The sequence below is a fragment of the Odocoileus virginianus genome, chromosome 9, assembly GCF_023699985.2.
Source record: "Odocoileus virginianus isolate 20LAN1187 ecotype Illinois chromosome 9, Ovbor_1.2, whole genome shotgun sequence".
NCBI lineage: Eukaryota > Metazoa > Chordata > Mammalia > Artiodactyla > Cervidae > Odocoileus > Odocoileus virginianus.
This window is the reverse complement of record NC_069682.1, coordinates 49,266,605-49,288,142: the sequence shown is the minus strand read 5'-3', so window position 1 is coordinate 49,288,142 and position 21,538 is coordinate 49,266,605. Positions and strand designations below refer to the sequence as shown.

The window sequence follows — 21,538 nt, the reverse complement described above, 5'->3', positions numbered from 1 at the left end:
ATTTATTATTTTTTTAGAGTTATTGAATTTATAATTGAGTAACTTCAGAGGTTATTGTGAGTATAGTTTATCACCTTTAATAAAGTACTCTCCTAGTGATTGCTTTGTTGTTAGGCAAGGAGTGGAGCAATGGAAAGGGTGAACACAAGAACAATCTTTTCTGTTACTCAGTTCTGCCCTTTTCATAAATATGAGACCAGTTATGCTGCTATTTCAACCTGGCTGCTGAACTGTGGCTGGTTAGAGGTTCCATTCCAATAGTGGTCAGATGATATAAGAAATTATTACCACTTAACGGTACTATGTACTTTCTTAAGTTGTTAGGAGGTTTTGGGTCTCTCATTTCTGATGGTTATCTTAAGTCAGTTTTCTTCTCTCCCTTTTTTTTCAGAAAGTAACTTTAAAAAATTGAGGTATACTTGATTTATAGTATTATGTTACTTTCAGATATACAGCATAGTGATTCAAAAGTTTTATAGACTATATACCATTTAAAGTCATGATAAAATGTTGATTATATTTCCTGTGCTGTACAAATATTTCTTTGTACCTTATTTATTTTATATATAGTAGTTTGTACTTCTTAATCCTCTGCCTCTATCTTGCTCCTCCCTGCTTCCTTCTCCCCACTGATAACCATTAGTTTGTGAGTCTGTTTCTGTTTTGTTATATTCACTAGTGTGTTGGGGCAGTGGATCAGCCCCAGGGCAGCAAATGGCAGTGAAGAGACCAGGGTGTCCTCTGCTCCTAGGTAGCAGATTGGCCCCAGAGTGGCCAGTAGCAACAGTGAGGCCAGGGAACTTTCTGTTCCTGGGCATCCTCCAACATCGGCTCCAGCCTTCACCAGACCCCCTTTCCTGCAACTCCAGCAGGGCTGCTGCCTCAGCTCCCAGGCGGCACACTGACCAACATCCAACAGCCAGTGAAGAGTCACACTCTCGACGAGGCCAGTGGGGGGACAACCAGGGCGCCGAACATACCATCCAGCTATGTGAAGTGGCTGAAGGGCATGTCCCTGCTAGTCAGGGCCTGACAAACTGTGGTCCACTGGAGAAGGGAATGGCAACCACTTCAGTATTCTTGCCTTAACCCCATGAACAGTATGAAAAGGCAGGAAGATATGCCACTGAAAGATGAGCCCCTCAGGTTGATAGGTGTCCAGTATGCTACTGGGGAAGAACAGAGAAATAGCTCCAGAAAGCATGAAGAGGTTGAGCCAAAGTGGAAATGATGCTCAGTTGTGGGTGTACCTGGTGGTGAAAGTAAAGTCCAATGCTGTAAAGAACAGTATTGCATAGGAGCCTGGAATATTAGGTCCATGAATCAAGGTAAATTAAGTGTGGTCAAATAGGAGATGGCAAGAGTGAACATCGACATTTTGGAAATCAGTGAACTAAAATAGATGGGAATGGGCGAATTTAATTCAGATGACCATTATATCTACTACCGTGGACAAGAATTCCTTAGAAAGAATGGAGTAGCTCTCACAGTCAACAGAAGAGTCCAAAATGCAGTACTTGGGTGCAATCTCAAAAATGACAGAGAGACTTGTCCATTTCCAAGGCAAACCATTTAATATCACAGTAATCCAGTCTATGCCTCAACCACTGTGCTGAAGAAGCTGAAGTTAAACAATTCTATGAAGACCTACAAGACCTTTTAGAACTTTAGACCTTTTAGAACACCAAAAAAAGATGTCCTTTTTATCATAGGGCACTGGAATGCAAAAGTAGGAAGCCAGAAGATACCTGGAGTAATAGACAAGTTTGGCTTTGGAGTACAAAATGAAGTAGGGCAAAGGCAAACAGAATTTTGTCAAGAGAGCACACTGCTCATAGCAAAACCTTCTTCCAACATCACAGGAAATGACTCTATACATGGACATCACCAGATGGTCAATACCGAATACAGATTGATTATATTCTTTGCAGCCAAAGATGGAGAAGCTCTATACAGTCAGCAAAAACAAGACTTGGAGCTGACTGTGGTTCAGATCATCAGCTCCTTATTGCAAAATTTAGGCTCAAATTGAAGAAAGTAGGGAAAACCACTAGGCCATTCAGGTATGACCTAAATCAAATCCCTTTATACAGTGGAGGTGATAAATAGATTCAAGGGACTAGATCTGGTAGACAGAGTGCCTGAAGAACTATGGATGGAGGTTCACACCATTGTACAGGAGGTGGTGACTAAAACCATCCCAAGGAAAAGAAATGCAAGAAGGCAAAGTGCTTACTTAAAGGAGGCCTTACAAATAGCTGAGAAAAGAAGAGAAGCGAGAGGCAAAGGAGAAAGGGAACGATATACCCAACTGAATGCAGAGTTCCAGAGAATAGCAAGGAGAGATAAGAAAGCCTTCCTAAATGAACAGTGCAAAGAAATAGAGGAAAACAATAGAATGAGAAAGATTAGAGATCTCTTCAAGAAAATTAGAGATACCAAGGCAACATTTCATGCAAAGATGGGCACAATAAAGGACAAAAAGGGCAAGGACCTAACAGAAGCAAAAGAGATTAAAAAGAAGTGGCAAGAATACACAGAAGAACTATACAAAGAAGGTCTTAATGAACCAGATAACCATGATGGTGTGGTCACCTAGAACCAGACATCCTGGAATGTGAAGTCAAGTGTGCCTTAGGAAGCATTATACGAACAAAGCTAGTGCAGGAGATGGAATGCCAGCTGAGCTATTTCAAATCATAAAAGATGATGCTGTTAAAGTGCTGAACTCAGTATGCCAGCAAATTTTGAAAACTCAGCAGTGGCCACAGTACTGAAAAGTGTCAGTTTCCATTTCAGTCCCAAAGAAGGGCAATGCCAAAGAATGTCCAAACTGCCACACAATTGTGCTCATTCACTTGCTAGCAAGGTAATATTCAAAATGCCTCAAGCTAGGCTTCAACAATAAGTGAACCAAGAACTTCTGTATGTATAAGCTGGATTTAGAAAAGGAAGAGAAACTAAGATATCAAATTGCCAACATCGACTAGATCATAAAAAAAGCAAAGGAATTCCTTAAAAAAATCTAGTTCTTCATAACTATGCCAAAATCTTTGACTGTGTGGATCACAACAAACTGTGGAAAATTATTAAAAAGATGGGAATACCAGACCACCTTACCTGCCTCCTGAGATACCCGTATACAGCATAAGAAGCAACAGTTAGAACCAGACATGAAACAATGGACTCATTCAAAATTGGGAAAGGACTATCTCAAGGCTGTGTTTTGTCACCCTGCTTATTTAACGTACATTCAGAGTACATCATGCAAGATGCCAGGGTGGATGAGTTACAAGCTGGATTCAAGATTGCCCGGAGAAATATCAACAACCTCAGGTATGCAGATGATATGACATTAATGGCAGAAAGCAAAGAACTAAAGAACATCTTGATGAAGGTGAAAGAGGAGAATGAAAAAGTTGGCTTAAAGCTCAACATTCAGAAAACTAAGATCATGGCATCTGGTCCCATCACTTCATGGCAAATAGATGGGGAAAAAGTGGAAACTGTGACAGATTTCTTTTTCTTGGGCTTCAAAATCACTGTGGATGGTGTCTGCAGCCACGAAATTAAAAGACACCTGCTCCTTGGAAGAAAAGTTATGACAAACCTAGAAAGCATATTAAAAAGCAGAGACATCAAAGCTGACAAATGTCCATATAGTCAAATTTATGGTTTTTCCAGTAGTCATGTGTGGATGTGAGAGTTGGACCATAAAGAAGGCTGAGTGTTGAAGAACTGATGCTTTCAAACTGTGGGTGCTGGAGAAGACTCTTGAGAATCCCTTGGACTGCACGAAGATTAAGCCAGTCAATCCTAAAGGAAATTAACCCTGAATTTTCACTGGAAGGACTTATGCTGAAGCTCCAATATTTTGGCCACCTAATGCTAAGAGTCGACTCATTGGAAAAGACCCCGATGCTGGGAAACATTGAGGGCAGGAGGAGAAGAGGGTAACAGTGGATGAGATGGTTGGATGCCTTCACTGACTCAGTGGACATTAGTTTGAGCAAATTTGGGGAGATAGTGAAGGACAGGGAAGCCTGACATGCTGCAGTTCATGGGGTCACAAAGACCCAGACATGACTTAGCGACTGAACAATAACAACACTAGTGTGTTGTATTTTTTTAGATTCTACATACATGTTATGACATACGGTATTCGTTTTTCTGCGACTTATTTCACTTAGCATAGTGCCCTGCATGGAGAAGGAAATGGCAACCCACTCCGGTATTCTTGCCTGGGAAATCCCATGGACAGAGGGGCCTGATGGGCTATGGTCCATGGGGTTCCAAAGAGTTAGATGTGACTTAGCAATTAAATCAGAGAAGGAAATGGCAACCCACTCCAGTATTCTTGCCTGGAGAATCCTGTGGACAGAGGAGCCTGGTGGGCTGCTGTCCATAGGGTCGTACAGAGTCAGACACGACTGAAGCGACTTAGCATGCATGCATGCATTGGAGAAGGAAATGGCAACCCACTCCAGTATTCTTGCCTGGAGAATCCCAGGGACAGAGGAGCCTGGTGGGCTGCCGTCTATGGAGTCGCACAGAGTCAGGCACAACTAAAGCAACTTAGCAGCAGCAGCAGCAGCAGCAGTACCCTGCAAGTCCATCCATGTTGCTGCAAATGGCAAGATTTTGTTCTTTTGTATGATGGAGTAGTATTCCATTGTGTATACAGACCATATCTTCTTTATCCATTCATCTGTTGATAGACACTTTAGATTGCTTCCATATATTGGCTATTGTAAATAATGCTGCTGTGAATGTTGGAATGCATGTATCTTTTTGAATTAGTGTTTTGGTGGAGTTTTGTTGTTGTTGTTGTTGTTGTTGTTGTTATGTAAATACCTAGTAGTAAAATTGCTAGGCCCTAATGTAGTTCTGTTTTTAGTTTTGGAGAAACCTCATACTTTCCATAGTGACTGCACCAATTTGCATTCCCACCATGAGTGTACAAAGATTCCCCTTTCTCTACATCCTCACCAAGATTTGTTATTTTTGTACTTTTTGATGATAGCCGTTCTGACAGGTGTGAGGTAATATCTCAATGTGGTTTTGATTTGCATTTTTCTGGTGATTAGTAGTGTTGCGCATCTTTTCATGTGCTCATTGGCCATCTTTGTGTCTTCTTTGGAAAAATGTCTATTTGGGTCTTCTGCCCATTTTTAAATCAGATTGCTTTTTTTTTTTTTTTTGATGTTGAGTTGCATGTGTTATTTATATATTTTGGATATTAACTTCTTATTGTTCATATCATTTGTGAATATTTTCTCCCATTCAGTAGTTAGTCTTTTTGTTTTGTCATTGGTTTTCTTTTGTCATGCTTTTTGCTGTGCAAAAGTTTTTGAGTTTAATTAGGTCCCACATGTTGATTTCTGTTTTTGTTCCCTTTGCCTAGGAGACAGATCCAAAAAAATATTGCTGCAATTTATGTCAAAGAGTGTTCTACCTATGTTTTCTTATAGGAGTTTTATGGTTTCCAGTGTTATATTTAGCTCTTTAATCACTTTTTATTTTATTTTTGCATATAGTGTGAGAAAATATTCTAATTTCATTCTTTTACATGTAGCTGTTCAGTTTTCCTCACTTACTGAAAAGACTAATTTCTCTGTTGTATGTTCTTGCCTCCTTTGTCATAGATTAATTGGCCATAAATCCATGGGTTTATTTTTGGGCTCTCTATTCTATTTCATGGCTTCCTAGGTGGCTCGTTGGTAAAGAATCCACCTGCCGGTGCAGGAGCTTTAGGAGACGCGGGTTCAGTCCCTGGGTTGGGAAGATTTCCTAGAGGAGTAATGGCAGCCCACTCCAGTACCCCTGATAGGATAATCTCACAAATAGAGGAAGCTGGCAGGCTACATTCTATGGGGTCACAGAGAGTCAGATACAACTGAGCACATTCCACTTCTACCCCATGGGCTTCCGAGGTGGCTCAGATAGAGTCCACCTGCGAGTGCAGGTGACATGGGAGATGTGGGTCTGACCCCTGGGTCGAGATGATCCCTCGGAGTAGGAACGGCAACCCACTCCAGTACTCCTGCCTGGGAGATCCCACAGAAGGAGGAGCCTGGCGAGCTGCAGTCCCTGTGGTCACAGAGCATTGCACACAACCGAGCATGCACACACGCATGCATGCATTCTATTCCATTGATCTGTGTGTCTGTTTTTGTGCCAATACTGTACTGTTTTGATTAATGTAGCTTTGTGCTGAAATCCGGGAGCATGATACCTCCAGCTCTGCTCTTCTTTCTCAAGATGACTTTGGCTATTCAAGGTCTTTCGTGTTTCCGTACAAATTTTGTATTTATTTGTTCTAGTTCTATGAAAAATAGATTGCTTTTGAGAGTATTGTCATTGTCTGTTAAAAATCCATGAACACGGTATATCTTTCCATTTGTTTGTGTCATCTTCCAATTTCTTTCATCAGTGTTTTATAGTTTTCTAACTACACATCTTTTACTTCCTTAGTTAGACTTATTTTTAGGTATTTTATTCTTTTTGAGGCAATGGTATATGGGATTGTTTCCTTAATTTCTCAACCCCATGGACTGTAGCCTACCCAGCTTCTCCATCCATGAGATTTTCCAGGCAGGAATACTGGAGTGGGTTACCATTTCCTTCTCCAGGAGATCTTCCCGACCCGGGTATTGAACCCCGGTCTCCCACATTGTAGGCAGACGCTTTACCATCTGAGCCATCAGGGAAGTCCAGTTCTTTGTTAGTATATAGAAATTCAACAGGTTTCTTTGTATTAATTTTGTATCCTACCAAATTCATTGATGAACTCTAGTAGTTTTCTGGTGATGTCTTTAAGATTTTCTGTGTATAATATAGTCATCTACAAACAGTGACAGTTTTACTTCTTCCTTTCCAGTTTGGATTCCTTTTATTTCCTTTTCTTGTCTGATTTCTGTAGCTAAGACTACCTGCCTCCTTTTTTTTTTTTAACTTTTTTTTTCATTTATTTTTATTAGTTGGAGGCTAATTACTTTACAATATTGTAGTGGTTTTTGTCATACATTGACATGAATTAGCCATGAATTTACATGTATTCCCCATCCCAATCCCCCCTCCCACCTCCCTCTCGACCTGATCCCTTTGGCTCTTCCCAGTGCACCAGGTCTGAGCACTTGTCTCATGCATCCAACCTCGGCTGGTGATCTGTTTCACCCTAGATAATATACATGTTTCGATGCTGTTCTCTTGAAACATCCCACCCTCACCTTCTCCCACAGAGTCCAAAAGTCTGTTCTATACATCTGTGTCTCTTTTTCTGTTTTGCATATAGGGTTATCGTTACCCTCTTTCTAAATTCCAAATATATGTGTTAGTATACTGTAATGGTCTTTATCTTTCTGGCTTACTTCACTCTGTATAATGGGCTCCAGTTTCATCCATCTCATTAGAACTGATTCAGATGAATTCTTTTTAATGGCTGAATAATATTCCATGGTGTATATGTACCACAGCTTCCTTACCCATTCGTCTGCTGATGGGCATCTAGGCTGCTTCCATGTCCTGGCTATGATAAACAGTGCTGCGATGAACATTGGGGTGCACGTGTCTCTTTCAGATCTGGTTTCCTCGGTGTGTATGCCCAGAAGTGGGATTGCTGGGTCATATCTGCCTCCTTTTTTTAACAGCTTCATTGAGACATTGTTTATATCCCATATAGTTCACTCATTTAAATTTTACAGTCCAGTGGTTTTTGGCATATTCAAAAGGTTGTGCATCTGTTATCACAATCAATTTTAGAATATTTTCATTATCATTATCCCCCAAAAAAGCCCTACTCACATAGCCATCATTCCCAGTGCTGCCACCATCCCCCCACATACACCATTCCCACCCTTGAGAAATTACTAACATACTCTTCCTATAGATTTGCCTGTTCTGGGCTTTCTATAAAAGCCCAGATAAATGGTATCATACAATAGGTGGTCCTTTTTGACTGGCATCTTTTACCTAGGCATGATGTTTTCAAGATCTCTTCCATGTTCCCTTTTTGATCTCTGAGCTTTTTTATTTGGTTGCATCAGGTCTTATTTGCAGTATGCAGGATCTTTGTTCCAGCACATGGTCTCTCTAGCTGTGGCATGCGGGCTTAGTTGTTCTGCAGCCTGTGTAATCTTAGTTCCCCAACCAGGACTTGAACACATTTTCCCTGCACTGCAGGGCAGATTCTTAACCACTGGACCACCAGAGAAGTACACCCCTTTCTTGTTACATTAAGATTTTTAGAGGCACACCAACGCATCCTACAGGAAGAGATAATGTGACTTTTTTAAAATAAAGTTGATTGGTGTCACATGACGGGTGTTCAGTCAGAAATGATGAGAAAAGCCTTATAAACAGTTATTACTGTGGCTGCAAAACAAAGAATGATGTTTCAGTATAAATGTGGGAAAGATTTATGTCCCAGAATTCCTTTTTGCTGCATTGATGTACATTAATAATGTATGATTATAATAATGTGTAACTCTGTGGGACGATTTAACTAAAACTGTTACACCACCATCTTTTTTTTTTTTTTTTTTTTTGCTATTTTCCAGTTGTAACTAATTTTCCTGCTGAGCATTTTATATAACTCAGTCACTATATAATGTCTGTGGTCACATGCTACAAGTTACATACAATTGTCTGTTGTAACATGCTACATTTTTAATTTTTATGTGAGCTTGATGAGCTAAGTGCTAGGTATTTTATTTGATGATAATCAATGATTATGTATTAGTAGAAGTGAGTTGTTAGAAACAGGATACATAGAATACAATCCTCAGAGCATATTTTCGCCAAGTTTGTGGCTGCAGTTAAAAAAAAAAAAAAATCAGCTTTTTTACTTTGGAAAACCCAGCCTCTCTGTGCCTTGGTAATGTGGTATCATGACAGAAAGCTAACGAAATGTCTTAGCAAAAATCATATTTTTCTGATCTGGAGCTAAGATAGATGGTCTGCCTTTTACCAATGTCTATTTCAAGTGGTCATGTATGTATGTGAGAGTTGGACTGTGAAGAAAGCTGAGCACTGAAAAATTAATGCTTCTGAACTGTGGTGTTGGAGAAGACTCTTGCGAGTCCCTTGGACTGCAAGGAGATCCAACCAGTCCATCCTAAAGGAGATCAGTCCTGGGTGTTCATTGGAAGGACTGATGCTGAGGCTGAAACTCCCAACACTTTGGCCACCTCATGTGAAGAGTTGACTCATTAGAAAAGACCCTGATGCTGGGAGGGATTGGGGGCAGGAGGAGAAGGGGATGACAGAGGATGAGATGGCTAGATGACATCACCGACTCAATGGATATAAGTTTGAGTAAACTCCGGGAGTTGGTGATGGACAGGGAGGCCTGGCGTGCTGTGATTTATGGGGTTGCAGAGTCGGACACGACTGAGCAACTGAACTGAGCTGAACTGAATTAATACAAAATAATTTTTAATAGTATTCATCCAGAACACCTGTATATTAGATAGATGGGTTCAACTCTGAGTAACAAAATCCAAAACAATTGGTTTAACACAAGATTAAAATTTATTTCTTATGCATATAAGAGTTGGCACTGATGTGATAGGGAACTTGATGGCATTATGAAGGGAACTTGATGGCATTTTACCATTTATCCCCTTTTTCTTAGTACTCTGTTTTCCCCTTGAGTATAAACTATATTCTTATCAAGCAAGATCATGGCATAGACATTACAGGGTGGAGAAAGGAATAAAACAGAATTGGTTGATAATACCTTCAGTGCTCTATTAAGCATAATTCCCAGTTACTTCCTTGGGAGTCATCATGTATGAATCCATGAAACATGTGGCCATGTACAGCTGCAAGGAAAGCTGGGAAGCTAAAAATTGTGATTACAGTGGGAGAAAAGGAGAAGAGATATTGGAGGGAAGGTGTGTCTCTGCTGTCTAGATATATAGAAAGGAAAATCAAGGAATATATGCCATTATATCTCTTCCACTAAAGAAGGATGCTTCTGTTTTTAGTTGCTGATACTGGTTCTCTAAATGGAAATGTCCTTTAGAAAAAAACTGAAAATATAATAAATCATCTGTTAAGAATATGTTATTCTTTCTTCTGTAAATTGGGGTTATCACAAGATCTTCCAAGAGAGAACTGCTAGACACATTTCCTGTTTGAATTCATCAGTTGATATTATGATGTCTGAGCCAGCCTCATACAAATTTAGTGTAAATTTTTCCCACTGAGCCCAATAATGCTGGGGGAAATTGGTTAAGCAGAGAATAGACCCAACCCTAGATGTACAGTGACCTTACTGGGACCATATACCTTGTAAGGCTTCATCTGACCTGAGCCACCCATCTCATTCCTGATCTTGAAGGAGGGAAAGAAATCACAAACTTGTACCATCTATGAAATCAAAATAATACTGCTTTGCATGACTAGTGATCTTATAACATGTTTTTATATATGAGCTTCCAGGGCTGATGATAAAGCAAGTCTTGACCTTTAAAATCCTATTTAGTGGAGAATTATTCACTGTTCTGGAATGATTGTGATTTTTTTTTTTTTTTAGAATTTTGGAAAGTACAAAATCAGCAGAACCAGACTCACCCCCCAGAATATTGAAATAATATATTTTACCTGTGCCGTTGTCTCATCTGTTCCATTAACTGCCTGAAATCATCTTAAAGATATTTTCTCATGTCTTTCTTAAAAGAACAAAATGATTCCCAGTAGACAAAGGGCAGAGACTTTCAGGCCATGCTTAGGACAGTAATCTCTAGAAACTTAAGGCTATCAAGAGTGTCAAACTATCTGGCAACCTGCACACTGTGCTATATTCATAACTATTGGGGTTTGCTGAGTTAGTCATAAGCATGTTAGATGCTGTTTTAGGGCTATAGAATTTCCCTTCTGCAAAATTAAGATCCAAAAATGGATAGGCTTTTGATTTATACAGATTACTCATCTGGAAATCGTTATTAAAGAAATGTACCTAACTTAATTCCTGTTTCCCAAAACTCTCTGCTGTATCTGAGTCAATTCAGAAAGGAGTCCACTTGTGGCCCAGTCTTAAACATTTGTATCTGAACCAGAGTGGCCCAGGGAAATGTGCTGCTACTACTGCTAAGTCGCGTGACTCAGGCCCAATTCCAGTCAGCAACTCAGGCTCTGGTTCAGGAAAATTTAGACACGAACCCCAATGCTAATCTTGCACCAAAGAACCAAGAGATGTTAGTGATGATAAGCACTCACTATATGCTAGGCACATCCCTCAGAAACAGATGTTGTAACTATCCTCATTTTATGCATGTGAAAATTTAGACTTGCCAGTCTTAGTGGCAGGTGTGGCTAAGCTCAAGTCTGAAGTCAATGCCTCTGCTATGGCATCTTCTGTGGAGCCCACTTACTGCCATGGATCCTTCCAATTTACCCTCATTTCCTGGCTGATAAATTTTTAAACCCCAAAGACATTGTTTTCTCAGTTTTTAAGGCTGTACACTAACAGAATCTTCAATTTTTTATTTGTTAGCTTGTTCTTGTTTTTTTTCTTCGTTGTTCAGTTGCTAAATCATGTCCAACTCTGCGACTCCATGGACTGCAGCATGCCAGGCTCCACTGTCTTCTAGCGTTTGCTCAAACTCATGTACATTGAGTCTGTGATGCTATCTAGCCATCTCATCCTCTGCTGTCCCTTCTTTTGCCTTCAATTTTCCCAGCATCAAAGTCTTTTCTAATGAGTCGGCTCTTCACATCAGGTGGCCAAACTATTAGAGCTTCACCATCTGTCTTTCCAGTGAATATGCAGGGTCGATGTCCTTTAGGATTGACTGGTTTGATCTCCTTGCAGTCCAAGGGACTCTCAAGAGTCTTCTCCAGCACCACAGTTCAAAAGCATCAATTCTTCAGCACTCAGACTTCTTTATGGTCCAACTCTCACATCCATACATGACCAATGGAAAAACTATAACTTTGACTATAAGGACCTTTGTCGGCAAAGTGATATCTCTGCTTTTTAATGCTGTCTAAGTTTGTCGTAACTTTCCTTCCAAGTAGCAAGCATCTGTTAATTTCATGTCTGCAGGCACTATCCACAGTGATCACTCTAGATTTGCTTGTGACTTACTAAACTTTCTTGTTTCAGTTTTAATACACAGTTATATCTTCTAATCTTTCCTCTTCAGGGATTCTAAGCACCAGTAGGAATTCTGAAAAACCATTACCTTTTCAGGTAACTGAGAATTCATTAGTAAAGTATAATTATATTTATATTTAATCATTATAATTATAATCATTATAATTAATGTGCTCAACCCAGAATCCTCAAAAATAGGAGGTAACCTACCCAAGTTTGTAGAGGACCATCTTGCCACTTCTCCCTGAGTAGCTTAAATAGTGTGTAGAGATTGTGGATCTTCCAAAGGGTTTCAATTAGAGTCACCCACAACTCAGCAACTTTTATGCTATAGTTTAGAAAAGAGAGTCCATATGTAGGGGAAATTTAATGCCTTCTAATAACCTTTTGTATACTTGAATTTAGTTATTAAGTTCCCTTATCTGTAGATAGAACACATACAGGTCCTTTAAAAACAAATTAATCTTTCATGACTACTCTATTAAACAGAGTTGTATTGATTTCTGTCTGGTACCCTGTGCTTTTCCAGGGATTTATAACTGATTGTTGACTTCTTTTCTGTGGACAAGTATGTTAAATATAACTGACCAATTCAGACTATCTCAGCAAAGTCTTCTTTTTATTTAAACAGTGATTCTTTTTTCCATCTGTAAGACCACTGTATCTCTTTAGTAGCTCTTTATTTTAGGATGTTTTCTTGATTATCACATAGACCCAGCAATTCCCAAGGCAGGTTTTCAATATTTAATGCTCTTTCCAGAAATGCTATGCCTTTTTCAGAATCAAATAAACCTTGACTAATTTTAATTTAAAAGTCACAGTTCTTTGTCACAGATTGAAGAAGACTAAAGAGACATAACTAAGTGTGATATAGGATCTTGGATTGGATCCTTGAAAACAAAAAGGATATCAGTGGGAAAACTGGTCGAATTTGAGCAAAGTCTGAAGTTTAGTTAATAGTATTGTACAAAACTATGATTTCCTGTCATTGTATTGCGGCTGTGTAAGATTTTAACATTAGGGAGGACTTCCTGCAGTCCAGTGGTAAAGACAGTGCTTCCACTGCCCAGCGTGTGGGTTCAATCCCTGGTTAGGGAACTAAGATGTGGCGTGCTGCACGGTGCAGCCAAAAAAAAAAAATCAGGGGATGGATTTTAACATGAGGGAAAGCTAGGTGAAGTGTATATGGGAATTCTTGAACTTTGTAAATCTAAAATTATTTCAAAATTAAAAGTTTTTTAAAAACATTTTTTTTCACTGGTCCAAATTGGGAATTATGGTACAGTATTGGCCTTTCTTGAAGAGATCTCTAGTCTTTCCCATTCTGTTGTTTTCCTCTATTTCTTTGCACTGATCTCCGAGGAAGGCTTCCTTATCTCTCCTTGCTATTCTTTGGAACTCTGCATTCAAATGGGAATATCTTTCCTTTCCTCCTTTGCTTTTCGCTTCTCTTCTTTTCACAGCTATTTGTAAGGCCTCCTCAGACAACCATTTTGCCTTTTTTGCATTTCTTTTCCATGGGGATGGTCTTGATCCCTGTCTCCTCTGCAGTGTCACAAACCTCCACCCATAGTTCATCAGGCACTCTGTCTATCAGATCTAGTCCCTTAAATCCATTTCTCACTTCCACTGTATAGTCATAAGGTATTTGATTTAGGTCATACCTGAATGGTCTAGTGGTTTTCCCTACTTTCTTCAATTTAAGTCTGAATTTGCAAAAAGGAGTTCATGATCTGAGCCACAGTCAGCTCCCAGTCTTGTTTTTGCTGACTGTATAGAGCGTCTCCATCTTTGGCTGCAAAGAATATAATCAATCTGATTTCGGTGTTGACCATCTGGTGATGTCCATGTGTAGAGTCTTCTCTTGTGTTGTTGGAAGAGGGTGTTTGCTATGACCAGTGCATTCTCTTGGCAAAACTCTATTAGCTTTTGCCCTGCTTCATTCTATACGCCAAGGCCAAATTTGCCTGTTACTGCAAGTGTTTTCTGACTTCCTACTTTTGCATTCCAGTCCCCTATAATGAAAAGGACATCTTTTTTGGGTGTTAGTTCTAAAAGGTCTTGCAGGTCTTCATAGAACCGTTCAACTTCAGCTTCTTCAGCGTTACTGGTTGGGGCATAGGCTTGGATTACCATGATATTGAATGGTTTGCCTTGGAAATGAACAGAGATCATTCTGTCATTTTTGAGATTGCATCCAAGTACTGCATTTCAGACTCTTTTGTTGACCGTGATGGCTACTCCATTTCTTCTAAGGGATTCCTGCCCACAGTAGTAGATATAATGGTCATCTGAGTTAAATTCACCCATTCCAGTCCATTTTAGTTCGTTGATTCCTAGAATGTCAACATTCACTCTTGCCATCTCCTGTTTGACCACTTCCAATTGGCCTTGATTCCAAGGGAACATTTCATGGAAAGATGGGTTCGATAAAGGACAGAAATGGTATGGACCTAACAGAAGCAGAAGATATTAAGAAGAGGTGGCAAGAATACACAGAACTGTACAAAAAAGATCTTCACGACCCAGATAATCACAATGGTGTGATCAGCCACCTAGAGCCAGACATCCTGGAATGTGAAGTCAGGTGGGCCTTAGAAAGCATCACTACTAACAAAGCTAGTGGAGGTGATGGAATTCCAGTTGAGCTATTTCAAATCCTGAAAGATCATGCTGTGAAAGTGCTGCATTCAATATGCCAGCAAATTTGGAAAACTCAGCAGTGGCCACAGGACTGGAAAAGGTCAGTTTTCATTCCAGTCCCAAAGAAAGGCCATCCCAAAGAATGCTCAAACTACTGCACAATTGCACTCATATCACACGCTAGTAAAGTAATGCTCAAAATTCTCCAAGCCAGGCTTCAGCAATACGTGAACCGTGAACTACCAGATGTTCAAGCTGGTTTTAGAAAAGGCAGAGGAACCAAAGATCAAATTGCCAACATCCCATGGATCATCGAAAAAGCAAGGGAGTTCCAGAAAAACATCTATTTCTGCTTTATTGACTATGCCAAAGCCTTTAACTGTGTGGATCACAATAAACTGTGGAAAATTCTGAAAGAGATGGGAATACCAGACCATCTGACCTGTCTCTTGAGAAACCTGTATGCAGGTCAGGAAGCAACAGTTAGAACTGGACATGGAACAACAGACTGGTTCCAAATTGGAAAAGGAGTACGTCAAGGCTGTATATTGTCACCCTGCTTATTTAAATTATATGCAGAGTACATCATGAGAAACGCTGGTCTGGAAGAAGCACAAGCTGAAATCAGGATTGCCGGGAGAAATATCAATAACCTCAGATATGCAGATGACACCACCCTTATGGCAGAAAGTCAAGAGGAACTAAAAAGCCTCTTGATGAAAGTGAAAGAGGAGAGTGAAAAAGTTGGCTTAAAGCTCAACATTCAGAAAACTAAGATCATGGCATCTGATCCCATCACTTCATGGGAAATAGATGGGGAAATAGTGGAAGCAGTGTCAGACTTTATTTTTTTGGACTCCAAAATCACTGCAGATGGTGATTGCAGCCATGAAATTAAAAGACGCTTACTCCTTGGAAGGAAAGTTATGACCAATCTAGATAGCATATTAAAAAGCAGAGATATTACTTTGCCAGCAAAGGTCTGTCTAGTCAAGGCTATGGTTTTTCCATTGGTCATGTATGAATGTGAGAGTTGGACTGTGAAGAAAGCTGAGTGCCAAAAAATTTCTGTTTTTGAACTGTGGTGGTGGAGAAGACTCTTGCGAGTCCCTTGGACTGCAAGGAGATCCAACCAATCCATCCTAAAGGAGATCAGTCCTGGGTGTTCATTGGAAGGACTGATGCTGAGGCTGAAACTCCAACACTTTGGCCACCTCATGTGAAGAGTTGACTCATTGGGAAAGACCCTGATGCTGGGAGGGATTGGGGGCAGGAGGAGAAGGGGATGACAGAGGATGAGATGGCTGGATGGCATCACCAACTCGATGGACATGAGTTTGAGTAAACTCTGGGAGTTGGTGATGGACAGGGAGGCCTGGTGTGCTGCAGTTCATGGGGTCGCAAAGAGTCAGACACAACTGAGCGACTGAACTGAACTATTGGCCTTTCTTGGGCCTCTTTCTCTTAGGCATCGAAGATAATACAGGATGTATCAGCATATTCATAATTATGTATGTGAATGCTAGTCATCGACTCTCTAAAACATTTTGCATATTGTCTATTTTGATTAATAGCCTAAAGAATTGTTTGAAGAAAAAAAGATTCCCGAGTTTGGAATATGTTAGACTGGCTCTCCTGCAGTAATTTTTCCGAGATTAATTGTTCTGCTGCATTGAGTGCAGTCAAAATCTATAGGTGATATATTTATAATTGTGCTTTTGATATTTTGAATATTGTATTATTAACAATCAGTTTGAACTTTAACCAATATGATTAAGAAACACAAAGCAGTAAGCCAAAAATTATAGTCTATTTAATATAGAAATTTTACATGCACATTTTTTTTACTTATTTAAGCCAATGTTGCTTAAACCTTGTTGCTCTGTAAGTTGTGACCCTAGGAAGAGAATTTCAAATATGAAAGCCCCAAGGTTGTTAGTTTTACTGAAATTTAAAGCGAATACTATCAATGGAATCTGTGGAGTTATTTTCAGTAGAGACCTCAGAAAGATACAGTCTCCAACCTACCAATTATATGAGACCTCTAACCTTGTAGTTCATTTCCAAAAGTAAATTATTCTGTAACAAGTTGAAAGCACGGAGCTCAGTGAAAATATTTAAGTAGTATTGCCAACTGTCTGTGATGAAATTTTATTTTTTTTAAATCTACACTTGAGAGATGTAAAGTTGATTCTAAGTCCATATTTCAGATGGTTAAATGCTCTGATTTGATATTTGGTAAAGAGCTGCTGTATGGCTTCAATTAGATCTTAATTATTCTCTTGTGTTGTGTCTAATGTCTATTGATTTACTCACTTCAATAAAGCAGCCTCACAGAGATCAATGAAGTTCTTTTTCAAAATTCTCAATCTAAAGCCAAGACCAGAAGAGGTCAAAGGAATAGAAGATCTTCAAGTGACATCAGTTACTCATAAGTAGTCCTTAAGTGATTTTTTTGAGTAGAGAGAAATATTAAAAAGACTAATTGTTACTGAGTTGATAAAGTAAGTAAAATCTGTTATCCTCAAAGAATGTATTTTCCAATTCAGTAAGAAGTAGTTTATTAGAAATAGATGGAAGCTTCTAAGTATGGTAAATGTGTTTGTTTTAAGCTATATACATCCTATTTACTAATGAAACAACAGTCTCATTAGAATATGAATAAGACAAGAATGCCCACTCTTAATGTTATTTTTAATACTGTTCTAGAGACATTAGACAACTTAGAGAAGAAACCATTTATATATACATTTATATATACATAAAGGAGAAAAATTATCATTCAATAATCACCTTATCTAAGCAAATGATGATTTAAGACAGCTACAGGATGTTTATGAAATATCTAATAATCTTTGTGGAAAATTTTTCTCACCAAATATATCCAGAAAAGGCCAGGATTTTCAGCCAAGTCTTTTAAATAAGAACTGAGTTTGAGAGCTTCCCTAGTGGCTTGGTGGTAAAGAATCTGCCTGCCAATGAAGGAGACACAGGTTCGATCCCTGGTACGGGAAGATCTCACATGCCGTGGAGCAGCTAAGCCCATGGACCACAGTTATTGAGCCTGTGCTCTAGAACCCAGGAACCACAACTACTGAGCCTACATGCAGCAACTACTGAAGCCCACACACCCTGGAACCTGTGCTGTGCAACAAGAGAAGCCACCACAGTGATAAACCAGCGCATTGCAACTAGAGAGCAACGCCCACTTGCCGTAAGTAGAGAAAATCCTGGACAGCATTGAAGACCCAGCACAGCCATAAATAAATTAAAATTTTTTTTTAAAAGAATTGAGTTCGAGAAAGCCTTTCAAATCTTTACAGGCAAAACAGGGAACCTTTTTTTCTATTTCCATTTACAATTAAAATTTTATTTTATTCTCTGTAATACGTAATATGTGTACATACTATAAAATACAAAAGGTATCATAAGCAAGTATTCAGTGAAAAGTCAGTCTCCTCCCAGCCCTGTCAGAGGCAATCACCAGTACCAGTTTTTTATGTTCCCTTCCAGAGAATTTTTAGACATATGCAAAACTAGCTTCTCTCTTAATTCTTTTTACATTACTAGTAATATGCCACATACACTGTTCTGTACCTTGTTTTTGTTTTATTTACATAGTAATATTTTAATGGAAACTGCCAAATCAACAAATCTATAAATCTATACCACTTTTTAAAATAATTGCTGAATTAGATTATGGTTATATGCTCTAACCATTAAAGTTAACTGGTTAACAGTTGCATATTTAGACTGCTTCCAGCCTGTTGCTATTAAAGGCAAAGCTGCAAAGAAGACCTTGGTACATGTGTGTCATTTAAGGTAGAAGGTAGACATGCCCCTGGGCTGAGTTGCTGGAGTTTGTCATGCAGAGTAAATTGGAACTTTGTTTTCCCTGGATACTCCAAGGACAAAGTTAATGGCAGGAGCTGAGGTCTGCTGGAATAAAGAGATAAAAGAACCACATCTATCACTCCTGAGGTCAAGGAAATCTCCCTGACTACACACACTCAGGAAGGCTCCTCAGTGATCAAAAAGGGAGGGGATATCATACCATAATATGTGTACCCATACTCCTTTTAGCCTTTGCACTGAAATTCATCTTGACAAAAGATGCATATGCATAGTGGAAAGATGCATATGACCTAGGGCAGGTCAGATGTGGAAAAGAAGAGATAATTGGCCAGAGGAAAACAAAATTTAACCACCTGTTTACTGCACTCCTCATTAGGGAGGACATCCACACCATTTCTCTGTGAGTGTGTATTCCTGTTTTGTTTCTGCCTTGAATATACTTCTCCAGCATGCTCTCCCACATGTTGTACTGTGCTTCTAATAATAAACTTTGTACCTGTTTTTACAATTTTTACCTCCTTGAAACATTCTTGCTTTCAAAAGAGGCAAGAACCAGGGCAACTTTGCTTCTAGCCTCTGGCCGCAGATAGACTAATGGCTAGGATTTCTAGTTTGTAATCCAGGCTAATCAGGTTCAATTTCTGGGCAAGAAGGTAATATCCTGCTTCAAAACCATTCACCGTGTCTCTCCAAGAACACTTTGAATATACATGTAAGCGCATTTGAAAGATAAATTTCTAAACGTGAAATTGCTAGGTCAGTGGGTAAGTCCCTGCATAATTTTGCTCAGTTGCTCTCAGTTTGCTCAGCCTCTCATGGAGGCTGCCAATTTTACTGATTAACAGTTTCACTAAAAATGTGTTATGAGAGTGCTTTCTCTCACTAATGGATAATATCAACTTTGTGACATATTAGGTTTCTACTTGAATGTGGGCTGCTCTTCAACTTTCTTGTATCTGCCAGGATAGGCTATTATATCTTAGTAACAAACAACCCAAAATCCTAATGGCTTATAACAAGAAATGTCTTTCCCTTTGATACATGCCTACTAAGGGTTGTTTAGGGGTTCTGCACCACATCTCCCTACTCAAAAACTTAGGCTAACAGGGCTGCCACCATCTTTAGTTCAGTTGCTCAGTTGTATCTGACTCTTTGTGACCCCATGGACTGCAGCATGCCAGGCCTCCCTGTCCATCACCAAATCCCAGAGTTTACTCATTGAGTCGGTGATGCCATCCAACCATCTCATCCTCTGTTGTCCCCTTCTCCTCCTGCCTTCAGTCTTTCTTAGCATCGGGGTCTTTGCTAATGAGTCATTTCTTCGCATCAGGTGGCCAAACTATTGGAGTTTCAGCTTCAGCATCAGTCCTTCCAATGAATATTCAGGACTGATTTCCTTTAGGATGGACTGGTTGGATCTCCTTGCAGTCCAAGGGACTCTCAAGAGTCTTCTCCAACACCACAGTTCAAAAGCATCTATTCTTTGCCACCATCTTGAACATTGCCAGTTGTCCTGGCTAAGGATAAGAGGGCTCTGGAGAGTCTTACACCATCAACATATACATTGCTTAGCCTGAAAGTAACAAATATCGATTCTCTTTACAACTCATTGACAAGTATTCACTTCATGACCTCACCCACTATAAAAGAGCCAGGAATTGCAGTCATACATGAGCCTAGTTGGAAAACTGAAGATATTTGCAAACAGTAGCTATGGCTAACAACTGTATCTCTGTCCTGTCCTGTTAACCTGTCAATTCATGTGGTAATAACACAGGTTTTTCCTTTCTTTGGGACATTTCTGGCTGTTCTTTCATTTTCATTTTTCCTGTTGAACTAAAATTAGGTTCTCTAACCACCTTCCTCTCTCCAGAAACAGCCAAATTGTCAGAATTTTTTAATTGTATCTGCATTAAATTTATGGATCTTCCAGGTGGCACTAGTGGTAAAGAACATGCCTGCCAATGCAAGAGATGTGAGAGATGTGAGTTCAATTCCTGGGTCAAGAAGATCCCATGGAAGAGGAAATGGCAGCCCACTCCAGTATTCTTGTCTGGAGAATCCCATGGACAGAGGAGCTTGGTGGGCTACAGTCCATAGGATCACAAAGAGTCAGACATGACTGAAGTGATTGGCACGCATTAAATTTATAGATTTAAGGAAATGGTTATCTTTCTAATATTTGCATTTCCACAACCAAGAAGCGGATACATCTTTTTAGTTATTCATATCTTCCTTTGTATATTTTTTATCTTTTCTTTTTCTAAAATTAATTAATTTTTTTTTAGTTGCACTGGGTCTTTGTTGCTGTGCACAGGCTTTTCTCTAGTTGTGGCAAGCAGAGGCTACTCTTTGTTGCAGTGTACAGGCTTCTCTTCTTGCAAAGCACAGGCTCTAGGATCATGAGCTTCAGTAGTTGTAGCATGCAGGCTTAGTTGTGGCTCATGGGCCCTAGAGCTGTGGGCTTCTGTAGTCGCAGCTCATGGGCTCTGGAGCACGGGTTCGGTAGTTGTGGCACATGGGCTTAGTTCTGTGGCATGTGGAATCTTCCCAGACCAGGAGTCAAACCCATGTCCCCTACATTGGCAGATGGATTCTTGACCACTGGATCACCAGGGAAATATATTTCAATTTCCTTTTTTGATTTCTTCAGTGATTTCTTGGTTATTCAGAACCATATTCGAAGAAGGTAGTGGCAACCCACTCCAGTACTCTTGTCTGGAAAATCCCGTGGACAGAGGAGCCTGGTAGGCTGCAGTCCATGGAGTCGCTGAGAGTTGGCCACAACTGAGCGACTTCACTTTCCCTTTTCACTTTCATGCACTGGAAAAGGAAATGGCAACCTACTCCAGTGTTCTTGCCTGAAGAATCCCAGGGATGGGGAGCCTGGTGGGCTGCCGTCTGTGGGGTTGCACAGAGTCAACACAACTGAAGCGA

General features: G+C 39.7%; 1 protein-coding gene across 2 annotated transcripts in view; it reads left to right on the top strand.

The window, feature by feature from the left end:
• The window catches only part of RNF24 (ring finger protein 24), a 105,109-nt gene that overhangs the window by 17,233 nt on the left and 66,338 nt on the right, over positions 1 to 21,538 (top strand). The window contains exon 1 of one of the 2 annotated variants that reach the window (XM_070472378.1): positions 17,664 to 17,960. The exons of the other annotated variant lie outside the window; for it this stretch is intronic. The gene's annotated coding sequence lies outside the window, so the exon portion shown is untranslated. Of the gene's footprint in view, positions 1 to 17,663; positions 17,961 to 21,538 lie in introns of those variants that run through there. 2 annotated transcript variants of the gene reach the window in all.